Source organism: Cimex lectularius, unplaced genomic scaffold (genome assembly GCF_000648675.2).
Source record: "Cimex lectularius strain Harlan isolate CLEC.00 unplaced genomic scaffold, Clec_2.1 scaffold239, whole genome shotgun sequence".
Lineage (NCBI taxonomy): Eukaryota > Metazoa > Arthropoda > Insecta > Hemiptera > Cimicidae > Cimex > Cimex lectularius.
Genome location: NW_019392837.1, coordinates 27029 through 43860, shown reverse-complemented (window position 1 = coordinate 43860; position 16832 = coordinate 27029). Strand labels below are relative to the sequence as shown.

Sequence of the window (16832 nt, the reverse complement as noted above, 5' to 3'; positions counted from 1 at the left end):
ATTTCAGTATAAAATACTTTTTTACCGATCGTGTTGCGGATTTATGTACAGAAGAAGTTAAATACCCTGGACTCGATATTGCAGCGAAAATGAGCTCACTGTCAACCTTGGTAGAAAAGGTATTACCTTTTCATTAGGATAGCCAGAAGGGGTTTAAACCATTTTATTACAATCAATAATTATTCTACACAATATGTTAAATTGTGCTCTTTGAAAATGAAACTTAATTACAATTAACATTAAAAATTATACGTACACAATTATATATAACAATGAAGGATTTTTCTTTTAATTGGAGAATTTAAAAAATATGTATAATAATTTCTTATAATAAGCAAAATATCACATGAAAATTATCTAAAATCAAAATAACATTAAATATAAAAAATTAATGATTTCAATCCAGGTCTTTTTAAAATATAAAATTATTCGTCTATAAAATAGTCTTTTTATACTATTTAAAAATCTCGTATTATTAGTACCCTTTTTTTACGAGAGTAATTCATGTCCGAGGCCATATGAACCCTCGGGGGGCCGGTGTTTATGGAAGAAAGGCCGTTAGTAAGTATATCGGGTTTGAATGCAGGGCCACTGGATTCGAATCTGGGACCTTTATTTTACAGTGATGGGCGCCGTGTCACCTCCTAAACCACCAACCTGTTGCCACTGACGCCAATAATGTTGCTTAGCTTACACCGGAGAATATCAAACATATCAAACCTAATCCCATCAAAATAGAAAAGGGTAAAAAAACTCAAACTATCCCGTACCACCGTACCAGAACAAACAAATCCAAGTTTTTTGGACTAGTCAGTTGCTATAAAAAATGTTCAAACTGACTATAGAGCAATAAAGATCATCAACTGTAAAAGTTAACGACAATAAAACCAGGACCTATTATTAACGTAGGTAATCAAGGTAATATTGCTTGTTTTTTGCAAAACAAAATAAAATACGATTGCATAATTATCTATTTCAATATTATTATATTGCGAAATACCATAACTTCCAGCCATAAAATGGCTTTATTACAGTCGTGTACTCGGATGTTATTATTATTATAACTATATTGTACATTAAACTGGCTCAGAATGATAGAATAGAGTTAATAATTTTCGCTTATGTATAACAGACTGTATAACAATCGATAACAACAAAAATTATATTAACATGAGATAACATTTCGATTAAATTTTCATAGTCTTTGCACTAATCTCGCTTAGTTAAAAATAGGTTGTTTTTTTTTTTTGGTTTTTTTGTAGTGGCTTTATAGCCATAAACCAAGTGTAGCCATGCCGCAGACAACGCCCCGCCAACCGCTGGAATGGGGGGAAACACCAGTTAACATCTTACAAACATCATGAATATTCCTAGTGTTCTTGATCGAACCCTTTGCAACGTATACTGCTGACATTCCTAATCACCTCAATATTTCCCTGTTCACATTTACAGATGACACTACAATCCTGTCCACTCACAATGATCCAGTCCTTGCTGTTCGTTCCATACAGTTTCACTTTACCGCCTTTGAGCCTTGGCTAGAGAAGTGTAAGATAAAAATAAATTAAAATAAATGTCAGTACATCAATTTCACTTTACGGAGAACAATCCTTCCTCCTGTATATCGCAACCGTATTCCTCTACCTACGACAAACAGTGTTCGCTATTTTGGATGACTTCTACTAATTACTATACTTCTACTACTATTTCTTCTAATTGGTATAGTTTTTTTTAATAGTGTAAATGATGAATGTGAGCTGTTAGGTCTTCAATATGATCTCTCCCTTTTTTTAAGTCGTGCAGTAGTTTCATATTTTATTTTTGTGGGTTTGTGAAGGCAAACTGTCCAATTAAGAATCCTCGGTGATGTAATATTACTTCTCTCAAACGACGAATGGGATTATAATTTTCACTTTATAATGTTTCTTGCCTTATAGAAAGGATTAATAAGTTGTCAAGGTTTTACCTTGGGGACCGCGGTAGCCGAGTGGTTAGCATGAGAGACTCTCACGCCGCGGTCGTGGGTTCGATTCCCACCGTTGCCCCTGGCCCTTTTTTCCCAATAACCCCCCGAATTTGAACACACATATACGAAATTGTCACATGGCTAATATGCATAGTTCATAACGCCAAAAAAAAAAAAAAAAAAAAAAAAAAAAAAAAAAATTTATAAACATAGCTGTTCAATCGCAAGAAAGAATTCAAGCGATCGTACTCGGAGATAAAAGTGTTAAACAATATCGAAATGCCAATAATGGACAAGACCGTGGCATATAAATCATTTTCCGAGCCGTGGCCTACGCTTTTATGCAATTTGTTATTACACATAATTCATTCTTTATTGGAGTTTCGCGATACGATTTAAGCATTGCGGTATTCAAATCATCATTAATCTCGATCTAACTCAACAAGTTGAGTAATAAACAGATAAACTCAACTTCACTGGACTGTAAATGTCCTTCGAATTGGACTATTTGAAAGTTTCGTCTGATTAACTTTTCCCTTATCGGTTTTGAAGATGAATTAAGACCGGTTCAAAAAGGGTGTATTCACTGTAAGATGCGGTCAAGGTAACTGAAAATGGAAAACAAAACAAACTCGGTGTCAACTAACTCTGCCCCCGATTTTCTCAAACACTGCTCATCCTTGGAAAATAATTTAACAGGTTTTTCTACCTTTTTGTATTTTGTTTTTGCCACTTAACCCCACATGCATATTTTGTGGTTGTTTAAAAAATAAAGCTTATGACGTTAACCCCCCCCCCTGAAAAAGAAATCGTGGGCGAAGCTTTCGATAAAACCATAACTAGGATAAGGTGTAAGCATGCCCTATTTTAACAATATCTGGCAAAAGTAGGCTTGAGTCCATCATCAAGATCCAGTCACTGCTCAGAAGTAGAATCGATCGAGCATACACACTGACAGGCAAATTCTACCCTTAATTTGTCTCATTGTTTTTACCAACAAATATTTGTTTATGCGATGTTTTATATTGGGAACATGAATTAGAGGAAAACTCAATTAATTATTAATTCAAAACAAGGATAAAGGATTTTTATTTTTTACGGAATTTAAAATGTTTATTCAGTCTCATTTTAATTCTGAAGCAATAAACTGTTTAGTTTGCATCTTTGTTTTCTTAATTTCAAATTTTAAACTTAAAAATGCCACTTTGTGTTGAGGATGTTGAGCGTGGCGTGTCACTTATTGATGATGGACTTTCTATCAAGTATGCGACTATTGCCATCAGAGTTCATTTTTTACCAGAGCCAACCTTTTCAACCTAGCTCAGGGATGGTGTGGGCGGGAACAGAGGTAGTTGTTGTTTGTGAGGGTCTTTGACGGCCACTCGCTGTGTGGATGAAATTTGGGCACATCATTCCTGGCGCCTATCCTCGATGAAATCAGCAACAATCCTAGTCTAATTCACGTTAATGCCTGTCCACGTGTCGCTCGCATAGTACAAATTTACCTTCAACACCGTAACATCAGGGGCTTAGCCTGACCAGCCCGTTCTCCAGACTTGAACGCCATCGAACATTATTGGATAACCACAAAAGACGAATCACGTCCATCACTTCCTGATACACTCCCCGATGTTGAAAGTACTCTTCGTGAAGAATGGGCTAACCTCCAACAAAGAGACCTAAATAAGTTTATTTTATTATTATTATTATTTGGCTTTTCATAACGACGTAGTTTTACTTATAATTGGAAGATTGATTTTTGTTAAATACGGTGTTGAAGGATTTTCGTTTTGATGAAATAAATTTCTGTTAGAATTTTTTTTAAAAATGATGAAGTGGTGTATTTTTCATTTTTTGAGCTCTCATTTGAACACGACTTATCGAAATTTAGTCATGACTAACTATATTGTGACTAAATTAGTCATGCCTCGTATTTAATTACTAGTCATGACTAATTTAGCCATCAATCACATATGGCGACTAAATTAGTCATGCCTCGTATTTAATTACTAGTCATGACTAATTTAGCCATCAATCACATTTGGTGACTAATAACTAAATTAGTCACTTACTACCATGACTAGCGGTCTGAGTGATCAATCATTAATGACTAATTTTTGCCCAACACTAAAGTGATCATAAAGATAAACTCCTTGAATATCTCAAATCACTAAACGCATATGGTTATATATAAACCCTCACACATGGTTTTTATGTATCTTCTTGATATGAATGTATTTATTTGCGTGCGTGGGTAAGTGTACACGGACTGGTCTGCGGCGGAATATAGAGTACTAGTTAGTAGAGAGCAGAGAAGAAAACTAGTTAAGTCTATTAGAACAATGAATGCGTGTAGTGTGATAGGAGGGCGAGGAGACTTCAGCGTAATATTAATACCCCAGTGTCTTCCCAATTTTTAATTGTACTTACGGTTTGGAAGGCTCTAGCTGTAAGATTGTATTTATTTGTACGAAAGGTTAAGTGTGGATGGACCGATCTGTGGCAGAATGTAGAGTACCCCACGACTTGTCGAAATATTTAGGTTAGGTATAGAAAAGATTCTTTTTTATTCTTTGTGTGCGTGTATGTATGTGTGCGTTCTGCTATAATATTAGTTGGATTAGATTTTTTAGCCACGCGTGAGACAGACATTTATTAAAGAAGAAGTTATATGTTCGGGGTATCCTACAGTTCAGCAGACAGTAAATCGCACATGAAGGGGCTACTAGATTAGATGTCAAAAACAAAACGTAGAAAGGGAAAATGCAGAGTAGCGCTGTTTGCCGGCAAAAAAATAACTATGTTTATTTAGCAACAAAAAAATAAATTTATACAAAACAAAGTATATGAATATTATTCGCATGGTAAATGCTATTTGCCGGAGGTTGAAGCCAACTACTTATTCAAACCAAAATGTAGGATTGAAGCGGGTAGCAACTTTTAAGAACACATGAACAAATAAAATAAGAACTAATTGTACATACACTTGTATATAGCGTCATTGTTTCAAGAGAAATTCAGCCGGGCCATCTAAAATGTGTAAACAACATAAAAGTGAATGTTCGTATGTTGGTTAACGACAAAAACAAAAACTACTGAACCGATTTCGATTAAACTTTCGCACATCGTTTTTATTAGTGCCGGGCTGGTTTAGAGACAATAAAATGGTCATATAACAAATAATGGAGTCAGGATTTACAAAAAAAGAGAGATTTTGGGATTTTGTGGTGTCATTTTCTCCGATATCAGCTGCCCAAACAAGCCTTCGGCTTCTGATATGATCCATGATATTTGTAGGCGCTAACACTCAATAGACAGATTTCGCTGAAAATTTTACAGTTTGTTCTTATTAGTCCCGGGAGTGTTTAGAGACAAGAGCATGTACTTTAAATATGGGACGTATTTACACAAAATAATCCCTAATACTAAGGCGCGTGGTCTTACCAGACTTTGTTTTTAGCAAGGTGGGAGGCGACGCAAGTCTGCTTACGAGCGAATGGTGCTCTTATTGTAAATTCAAATGTAGAGAAGCACCCCAATCCCTAAGCATCAAAACAAGTTTCTACCCCACTTGCCCCATCCGAATGGTGGATCACGATCAATGTGCCTCACCAGCGCCGCACGGTGTGAAGCTCAAAGTTGATGTTATTTCGGTCCAACTTTCTCGGCGTACTCTCGACGATGGCATTGGCCCTTCCATCACCTCCGAGTAGAAGGCTTCTCCAGCTAAGAGCTTCTGAACAACAGGCCGGCACTGGCTTTCAAATGGAATTCTCACCACCCCTAGGGGAGCCCGGCAATTTGGTAAAGGCTTCTGGTAAACACCATCTGAAAGACCCTTTAGAAATCTCACCATCGTACCACTACGAAACCAAAGTAAAATACCAAGCTTGGAAGTTGCTTAGCCCGTAGTTCAGTCGTCAAGCTTCGCCCCCTTCCTTTCAACGGCATCTGGTGCGCTGACTCATCAGCAAGACTGATCGCTCACCCGCTGTTCGCACACTGATGATGATTTCACCCGTGTAGGAATACAGTTTGTGCTTTAGAGATTTGGCCACGCGCTCTCCCCGGACCATTATTTTGCGGTAGGAAACTCCCCTCCCTTCTAACTAAAAGTTGGGATAGGTATTTCATGAGTAATCATAGAACCCAAAAGATGGAAAAACAGTTGCCCGTGGATATGAAACTCAACTTTTCAGATTGTGCCCCTCCCCACACCACGGTTTATTATCTATACCACTCAATGTCTTCGTGGTCCACAAAATAAAAAAACAGGTATGAACCGTCTGGGTAGATAAAAGAGGTACGACAGCCCTGTTCAAGCGTGGAACGCATCGACCACCGATCCCAAGACCGTCCCACTCGAGAAATAAACACTGTGAGCTCACCTTCCAGGTTGCGTACCACATACAGGGCCCGTTCTGTTTACCCTTAGGTCCCCTTCTCCACATTGTATATTCAGGGAAGAGCCGCCCCCTTTAATTGGGAAATGAGTTGTCCCGGCGGGAGGGAAATAAAAAATACAAAAATATACTTTGCTAATAATAAAAAAATACTTTAGCTAAAATACCGAGTAGTAAAACTTATTAATGACTGCATACATGCCAGTACGAGAGTTTATTATGTGGGTTGTAATGACTATTCACTACAAATGTAGGGACAGAATGGGCGAGTGTCTAAGTAGTATAGGTGACAGACACTTGGGCACACATTGTAAGATCGGGAATAATCCCATGGTTTTCGAGTAATGTTTTTAAAACGAATTGGGAATCAAACGATTGAGCATTTTCGTTTCAGGATATGTCTCGACTAAAAAGAGGAATAATAACAATTACCAATAAAGATCGTTTATGTTTACCTCGGGCGTTAGTAGTAGGTCGGGTATTTACTAAAACACGGGGTAAAAGAGATCCAAAGTATATAAAAATCAGACCAGACTATTCCCAATTGCAAGAAATAAAAGCCAAAAAGCCGGAGTTGAGATAAAAGAAGAAGGCGCAGGAATAGATGAACTGAGGAAATTTCAAAAATATCTAAGAAATTACGACATAACTGTGTTTGGGTTTAAAAATAATAAACGCGTTAAGCTTTTTCAAGGGGAAAATTCATCTGCGCTTTATCATATTACTTTAATACACGAAAATAATCACTTTAATGTAATTTCAAGCTGTACATCTGTGTTTAATGCCCACTATTTTTGTGAAAAATGCAACGTCACTTATTCTAACAAACAAAGACATATTTGTAGAGAAATTTGTTCATTCTGTTTCAAAAAACCGAAATTCAAAAAAGATCCTAAGCCGACTTTTTGTAACGAATGTTCGCGAGATTTTCCTAATTATACCTGCTTCACAAGTCACTTAATGAGCAGCAGTAAAGGGAAATCGATATGCCAAAAAATAAAGCGACGTATGCAGCACTACTTACAATTCGGTTCAACGGAACGCACCTCATGAGTGCGGTGAAATTTTTTGTACAATCTGTAACGCTTTCAAAAATAGCCAACATTTATGCTATATTAAGCAGGACAAAAGGTCTCCTACATATAAAAATGTATTCATATTCTTCGATATAGGCAGGAGAAAAAACTTTCAGACAAGGCTATACTCTATGAACCAAACTTATGCTTAGCTCAACAATCATGTTCAAAATGCGAGCTGGAAAATGACATACAAAAATTATCTTCATATTGCGGGATAAGGCAACATATTTTTGAAAAAAATCCTATCGAGGGTTTAATCAATTATCTACTTCTACCTCGAAAACAATTTGCGACAAAAAGTTGCGTAGCTCACAATGCTCAATCGTTTGATTCCCAATTCGTATTAAAAACATTACTCGAAAACCATGGGATTATTCCCGATAATGCGTGGAGGAAAAATATTAAATTGAAATTGAAAAATGTCAGCATTATAGACTCTCTTAATTACTTTCCGATGCCTCTCTCTACCCATCCGGTAGCTTTCGACTTGCCAAAATCTTATAAAAAAGGATATTTTCCTCAATAAAATAGAAAAATACGGTTTCATAGGTGAAATACCAGAAAAAAAGTATTATTCGCCAGACACAATGTCCCTAAAAGAAAGAGAAATTTTTCTAAAATGGCATGAGAGTCTTAGGGAGAGTAATTATATTTTCCATTTTAAAAAAGAATTAATTGATTATTGCATAAATGATGTTGATATTTTACGGCGATCGTGTACCATATTCCGAAAAACGTTTATCGAAAACTGAAACGTTGATCCATTTGCTGAATCGATTACAATAGCTTCAGCATGTAATTTCGTGTTTAGATGCAATTTTTTACAACCAGATGCAATTGGGGTGATACCTCGAAATGGGTATAGATTAGATAGACAGTCGAAAGTTGCATTGAAATGGTTAGTTCGGAATATCACAAAAGAAAAATAACCATTCAACATGTAGGAAGAAATAAAGAAATCGTTATTTCGGGAACTAAATTGAAAGTAGATGGGTTTTGCAGTGCAAGCAATACGATTTTTGAATTTTACGGGTGTTTTTCCATGGTCATCCACTTGTTACCCTACAAAGAGAGATCAAAAGCTTTATCGTACATCCAATGACACAACGAACAGCAGATATGAAGATAATTTCAATAGGGAAACATTATTGAGGAAGAGGGGCTACAATTTAGTGCACGATTGGGAATGCAAATTCAATAACATACAAAAAACTGATGAAGAGTGTTCCAAATTTTTTAAAAATGATTCATTGTTTGATTTTGAACCCGTGAACCCCAGAGACGTAAAACGTAAAAAAAGAGATTTTTTGTTAAATAAAATTATTCATAATTATAAATCATTGGCTAATATGATTAACATAAGACCATAAATTAGCTTTCCTTAAAGGAAAGTTAAATTTAAAAAAATAATAAAAAAAGGTTTTTTTGTTATAAACGGTATTTTCATATATAGTATTTTTTTTCTGGAAAAGTTTACAATTTTTGTTAAGTAGAAAATATTTTCAGTTTTTGTGGGTTTGAAGTAATTTTCAATATAACGGCATGAAAGTAGGAATGTATGGTCACTGGCGTGGTGGTTAAACACTCGTAAACTTGAGTGATTGGACGGTCCCTGGCGAGGTCGTAAAAAACCCGCTAACCAAAATTGTTGTATGAAAATTATTTCAAATCTCCTCCTCGTCGTATCTCCACTTTGCTGTGCTCCAAGTGAGGAGGCTTTACAAACAAAGAGAGATACATAGTTTAATGTCTTCGTTTTATTTTATTTGATGAATAATAACAAAAAATAATTCACAGCCTGGAGAATGTAGACATGCATAAACTTGTTTGTTTACCACTTTTATTTTTATCATATTGCTATGATGGACTTTAACCTCGATCAATCCAAAAAGAGTATTTATAAATAAATCACACACACACACACACACACACAACAGGGATTAGACATACAGGAACATGCTGGTCTACGTTTGATAATATAATGCGCAGTCGATCAAACCAAGTTCATTTCGTCGTAGGCGTTCGCTGAAGGAGGTCGTCCAAATAACAAGGTAATACATATGAATACATAACTTTATTTATTTTGTACAAATATTGCCTTACCTTAATTTCACACAGATGGACTCTATGAAACTCGTACGTGCTCTCAACCAAATCACTGCTCCAAAAAGAATTGGAAAAATTTCCGATTTAAATGTTGTGGATTCGCTTACGAGGTGAAGGGTTTGGTCAAAATCCCAACGAAATACAGCGATACCAATGTCGCCGACCTTGAATACTTCGGACCTACGTACATCGGAGACTCTTCTTCAACGAGAGTATTCCTCCCGAACGTTGCAATGAGATAATCACCGCTGACGTGTTAACTTCGTACGGTGAAACACAACGAAAAATGTCAATAGTATACAAAGGCGACCACGAAATCGAATTGATTTAATTGTAACACTTTATAAATAATATAAATAAATAATATGTATATATATCCTTCAAACCTGCAGTTTTCTTAACCCATAACACAATATGGTGAAAAAAAAATGTAGCCACAACCCTCATCAAATACCATAGTGGTGAAAAAAAATCAGTGACGTCACTCGTCAAACCCCATTGAAAAAATCAGTGACGTCAGTCGCCAAACACAATTGAAAAGTGACGTCACTACTAGACCCCATTAGATCCGACGACTAGTGGTGGAGGTGTCTGCAAGGAGGTGGGAAAAACTGTCTCGCCAGACGCCATGACAGGGAAGGTGGAGGGGGTAAAACATGTGTGCCCAAGTGTCATCTATACTACTTGTCTAAGTACGCACTTTTGCACACAGGCACCCATTTTAAGTACAGATCCTTTTTCACTACTGCCAATTTGCGTGGATTGTTAAAAAGCATGAAAATAAACGCGCTGCTTTTTGTAAAATAAAAACTACTAAATATCTGCATAAAATTTGTAATGAAACGTGCTGTTGTATATTAAAATAAGATCTTCGAAACTTTTCTTTTTAATTGAATCTTACTTTTTGTCCAAAAATAAACATCTATTAAGGGGGAATTATCTTGCTGGAGTTATATATTTTAATAACAAAAAATATTTCCTTGTACTTTACAAGTTATATAATGTATTCTATAAGAATGACAAGATCCTTTGAATTATTTTTTTTAAAACAAAAAAAACATACAAAGGTACATGTGCAATGAGCAAAATTTCAGAAAACTATGTACATACGTGCTTGCTATACTATAAATAGTATCCTTTGAATATCTTATATTAATTTAATTAGGGATTGATTACAAATTAATGCTGATGGTTGATAATCGTATTGTATAATTGTACGTAAGTTGATAATTCTTGCCTCGCTATACTGATCCTGTAGAGAGAAGAAAACTGGTTTCGAAGTCGAGAAAATGCTAATCTTGAATATTGTCTCCAATGTGTGAAACGAGTCCTCTTGTATGATCCTGAGCCCAGTGTGAAGTCTGAAGAAGTGCCCACAATCAGCTCCCCCCAAAAAAAGGCCTGTCTTCACCCGGTGCCGTTCAAGACTCTCCTTTGTCCTTCCACTCTCTCTTGTTTCTTCGCCCTCCCCCATTCTCTTCGGGCGAGCGCCATACTGTATTTGTTATAAAAATTCCACCAGTAAAAAAAAGAAAAAACGAAAAAAAAAAGAAAATTCATTTTCTTGTCACTGCAATGGAGAATCTTTTGAAAAAATAAAGGATCCAACGGCTGCGTGCCATGATGAACGGAAATGAGGCAAGATAACCTTTAAATTAATCTAAACTAAAAATTATTATCTTTAAATTAGCAAAATGAAAGAAAATACATTTATATATAGGTATCGGGAAGCAGTAAATGTATGAGTTTTAAAAGGATATAAACAAAATAGTGAAATAAAGATATACCTGTTATTTTAAAGATTTGCTAATATAACATTTAAAAATATTCAGAAATCGTGGGATGCGGTCTGGTGTGATGTGTTACAGCTTCCTTACTGCGGCTGCAATTACGTTGGCGGTAGCTCAGCGGTGAAGGGGGAACGTGTTGAAGGAAGAGACAAGTGATGGTCGGTGGGGAGGTGAAAGTTTATTTATAGGTGTTACGTTGAGCGCCACGGTATTTTTGGGGAAGGATAAATACCGAAACCAGGGGATAAAAAGGAAAAGAAGAGTAGAACAATAGGAAGAAAGGGAAAAGGAAGGGTAGCGATGTAGCGCTTCTGGCTCTCTTCTTTTTGATGGCGCTTCCAACCAGGGTTATGATGGGAGCTAAATGATGAAGTTCTTCCTGCTTCTATCCGAGTTAATTCGTTAACACAAGCAAGATATCTTAAGGTATTATCTTACTTAGGGTTTAAAACTACGATTGAAAAAAAATGAATACTAATCACAACTATTCTATTTACAAGTACATAGACAAATCCTTTTAAATTAAAAGCTAACAAAAGGCCGAAACTTATAGCTAATGTCTCTAGTCCAGAATTATCAGGCTTCATAAGAAATTGGAAATTTACCAACTCACGGGATCACTTCTCACTTGCCGGGATCAGCCCCTTCCTCTTCGTAGGAACTCTTCGATCAACCCGACTAGGTTCACAAACCACACACACACACACACACACACATACACTTTAAAAAAAAAAAAAACAATATTTTCTTTTCCTCGCGGAAACCACCTCTTCCTCGGAACGTCTATATCCAACTGATTCTCCTTGCTTTTTTTCTTTTTTTTTCCAATCTCGGACCCAGTGCCATCCCGATCAGGATCTTGCAGGCCGCGAATTGCTTCCTGCTTCTCTTCTCGGTTCGTCCCGCCACTATTTACGCTTTATTAATTTTTTTCCCGAGAAGAAGGAAAAAATGTAATAGATGTAGGTTTCAGAAAAACATTTTCTTTATTACACCAGACCGCATCTCACGATTTCTGAATAATTATCGATTAACGGTCACTAATCACCACACATAACATTTAAAATTTAAATTTAATTAAAATTAACATTGTATTTACAACAATATATATATGTGTATATACAGGGTGAGTCATTTTTTGACGCACCATAGGAAAATCAACGTTGTTGCGTTTAAATCTGACTCAAGGCCTATTTCTTTTGATTTTAATATTAAAAAAAGGAAGTGAGTCATATTTCAGCGCACCATCCTTGATAAAAATTGATAGAAATTGAGTTGATACAGATGGGCCATTGAACTCTAACTAACGAGATAAGGACATTGTCATTCAAGAAGATGAACATTCAATCCCCCTCCCCATGTTTGTTATTCCAATGAGAGCTTTTTGTAGTCGAATCAGTAACAATCGGGCATTCCTGCAGTGATTATTAGGAACTTTTTAACTTTCATTAATTCTGTAATCATGAGTTACACCATTGAAGAGAAAGTGTGGTTTATAAAACGTACTAGGCTGGTGATAGTTCGCGAAGGGTCGCGGAATTGTTTCAAGAACAATATCCAGAGAGGCCGAAACCACAGCATTCAACAATATTGCGGTGTTTACAGAATTTCGAGAGGACAGGAAGTGTTACCCATCAACGCAAGGGCTCCCACTATCAACGAAGGGAGTCACGTGTTGAAGCTGAAGTAGCGGCATCCGTCCCAGCAAACCCTACAGTTAGCACCCGAGAGATCGCACGCCAGTTGGGTACTTCGCAAAGCACTGCAATTCGTAGCCTCAAGAAAAGTGGATTCCCAAGTTACAAAGTCACATAAAAACGTCTATGGCAGGCGGGAACCTTACACAAGAATTGAAGGTTTAGAACGAGCAATTCAAATGTGCTGTAATGATATTACATACCAACAATTATTTAACGTCCAATCATCGTTTTACGATAGACTAGGCTACTGTGTTGCAGGAAAAGGAGGTCTGTTCGAACAATTATTATATTGATTTTGAACATTTTTGGTTTGCTAACAAAGGAGATTGTTACATATATTTAATTTTTTTACTTTACTAGAAAAAAGGAGATTGTTACATTTATTTAATTTTTTTACTTTATCAGCAAAAGAATACTCTTAAACCTCAATCAAATTAATTTGTGAGAAATTTTTTTTATAATTTTTACATTGTGTTTGAATAATGTTTTAATAATATTGGTTTTGTTTATTTTCCTTCCAACCTACTAAAACTAATTTATAACGAATGGAGCGTCGAAAATTGACTCGCCTATTTTTTTTTGGTACGAGACTAACAAAATAAAATGTGCCGAGTCATAATTAGACGCACCAACGTTGATTTTCCTATGGTGCGCCGAAAATTGGCTCACTTTCGTTTATTAACGTATTAATCAAAGGAAATAAGCCTCGAGTCAGATTTAAACGCACCCACATTGATTTCCAATGGTGCGTCAAATATATATATAAGTGACTATTACAAGACTGACTGTGACAAGACGTAGGAGATTGAATTTGAGAGCAAAACTGGGGAAAATGATCGACGAGGACAGGATTGAGAAATCGAGAATTAAACATGTTGAAAAGCAAAAATACAAGAAGTGATGACGGTTACTAGTCAGACCTTATTTACAAAATAACCCCCAACCAAACATATACTTAGCGTTAACACACCGCCAATCGCAAACATCCATGGAATCTGCGTGAACGGTGGTAGGTAGTATGGTCTTAAATATTAGTTTATATAAATATTCTATATAATTTTTGAAAATAATTTTTATAATATAAATAAGTACTACTAAAAATGAAAAATTATTAAGGCATTTTTGTTCTCACGAAAATTTATTTGTTTATTCTTTAAAGAAATCTCTCTAATTAACGTCACTACAGAGGAAAAAGGGTAAATTTTTGACTTAATAAAAATAATAAATAAATCCCAGCTTTAATTACATGAAGAGAAGGTAATGGAGGTATAAATTAACTACAGCGTTTTAGCGGCACAAGTCTAGGTAATGGGATGTCACATTTAAAAAAAACCACCGCCCTGTATGCTCTGCCGGTCGCATACGCTGAAAATTTGAAAATGACCCTGGGGTTAATACAGCTGGCAAAAGAAACTAGACAAATGTCTTTTTAGATAAAAAACAGTTTTTTACGGGCGGAATTCACTCAGAAATTCATTCCTCGAATTCATATAATTAATTTGGATATTGTGGTCGGGGACAAACCGTCCTTTAACCGAACCACAGCTATTTCTTACAGTAACTGTATGATTAATAACAAGAAACTATAAAACTTTATGGCATTTTCGAACTAATTTTAATTCGGGGGCTTACCACAAGAAAAACAATGTAAATCCGGTTTATAAAAAACTTAAAAATGTAAGGTAGTCCATATGAAAAATCTAGAAAAACGCATTTGTGGAAAATTCAAAATTCCTGTGCTAGTTTCTCATATGATGTTTTTATAATATTAAACATTACTCATTTTCATAACAGTTACAAGAAAAATAGCTAATTTATTTATTTTTTTATTTTTAACGGCCGGCTAGCTGCCTGTGCTATTGCCGGCACATCGCATTTCTTTTTCCGCCTAACGTTTACAGAATTTTTTTTTTTTTTACAAATATAAGATATCTCTCCTGTAGGAAGTTTGGCGATCTTTCTGGTAACATTTCTGGAACATTATTTCTACATTTTTAGCCCTCCACGCGTGGTGAAAAAGATCTAAAACTCTCTAGTATTCAAACATTCAATCATTACTTTGCCTAGTGTGCGGGTTTCAGAGTACTCGATATTCCGCTAAAAACCTGTCCTCATTAACGCTAATAAATACATTCATATTTATGTACAATTGAAATGTACATTTGCGCAATGAGGCTAAAATACTAATCTAGATTTGTGGGTTTATGGTGTACTTGATATTACACCACAGACCCACCCACGCATACACTACTATCACTCTAATAAATACATTCATTCAAGCGGAAACCACTCATTCTATATGTACAGCTAAGAATGCGGAGCCACTAACGCATTTAATATTACGATAGTGCCTCCGCCCATTCACTTTACGAGTAACACCTAGCCCTAATCTAACCTAAATCGGCGGCTCTGTGGAGTACTCGATATTCCTGCACTACCTATTCACAATTCACACTCAATTTCTCGCCAATAATTACATTCATTCTCCACAAAACACACAAAGAGACAACTAACCTAGTTCGGTGGGTCTGTGGGGTACTCTATATTCCGGCCACTACCCACCCATACACACACACATTCGTGCATAAATACACTCACCGCAGGAAGGTAAAAAAAACCACGCGTGGAAAAAACATCAAAGGCGACCATATGCATCTATTTGCTTCAAATATTCGATTAAATTTTTGCTGCCGTCATTGCTGTGTCGTAAAACCTATTTCAGACTCAATGAGAGGCAACATTTTGTTCTGTGCGGCGCCAATAGTTCTGTTAGTATATGTTTAACAGTTATTTTTACGCCGCACAAGGGGCATCTCCGTGGGTTTTTTTTTTCGCCAAGAGATGACCAGGCGTCAGTCTGGTGTGGCCTATTCTTAGTCGATTCAAAACTATTCTCTCTGTTTTGTTCAAACTCTCCATGGCCCACGGTTTGACCGACTGTTTTATCTCCTTTAGTTTGTCGGGGATTCTGTCCCCGCGTTTCTGCCAGTCTTTCCAACAAAGGTTCTTCACATAGTTTTTCACGTCCGCTGGGCTCACGGGAGTCTCCGGGCCATGTGGCATTACCGCTGCTCATTTGGCAGCTCGATCCGCATTTTCATTATCTTCTATGTTTACATGCCCCAGTATCCCGGCAATAACTACCTCCTTTCTTTGTTCATGTATTTGTTGCCAACACCCTCTCTGACTCTCGAACCGTCTGTGTATATAATTTTGCTGTATTTTATACAGCTCATTTATAACACCTATTGACCTATTGACTGGGAGGAGTTTTAAGGGCGGCAGACTACAGGGTCTTCGACAGCCATCTGCCTNTCCACTAACTAAAAATCTGTTAGTAAACAAGTACTTTTAAATCTTTATTATAAATTAAGACTTTCATGTCCAAAAATCAACAAACCAATGTCATTCAATTCTCAATGTTTAAAATTAAATCTAACCCCAAAATTCGTTCCTACTAAATTAAATATTAAGAACTGTTCAGCTCTCTTACAACGTTAATGCCAAAAAACCATTTTAAATAATGAATTACATAAATTGTACAGTCAAAGAGATTCCAAACGTTTTTGTCAATATAGTGTACACATTAGGCTTGCCTCATTATTGTCTCCAGTAGAATGGTACGAATTCGATTATGATACGCGATCAAAAGTTAAATTTATCATTGATAAAAAACAAAGTATATTAGTTAAAAAAATTAAAAACTTAAAGTACGGTACAGTTAAAAATAAAAATACTCATAAAGACCCAAAAACTCCAGTTAAATTTTACCCAAGAGTTATAACCTT

General features: G+C 36.1%; 1 long non-coding RNA gene across 1 annotated transcript; it reads left to right on the top strand.

Moving 5' to 3' along the window:
* Nucleotides 1-9403: 9403 nt before the first annotated feature.
* On the top strand, nucleotides 9404-9612 carry LOC112127524. The gene is made up of 2 exons (XR_002910607.1): nucleotides 9404-9499; nucleotides 9567-9612. It is a non-coding gene; the product is annotated as an uncharacterized LOC112127524 (long non-coding RNA).
* The last annotated feature ends 7220 nt before the right edge of the window (nucleotides 9613-16832 follow it).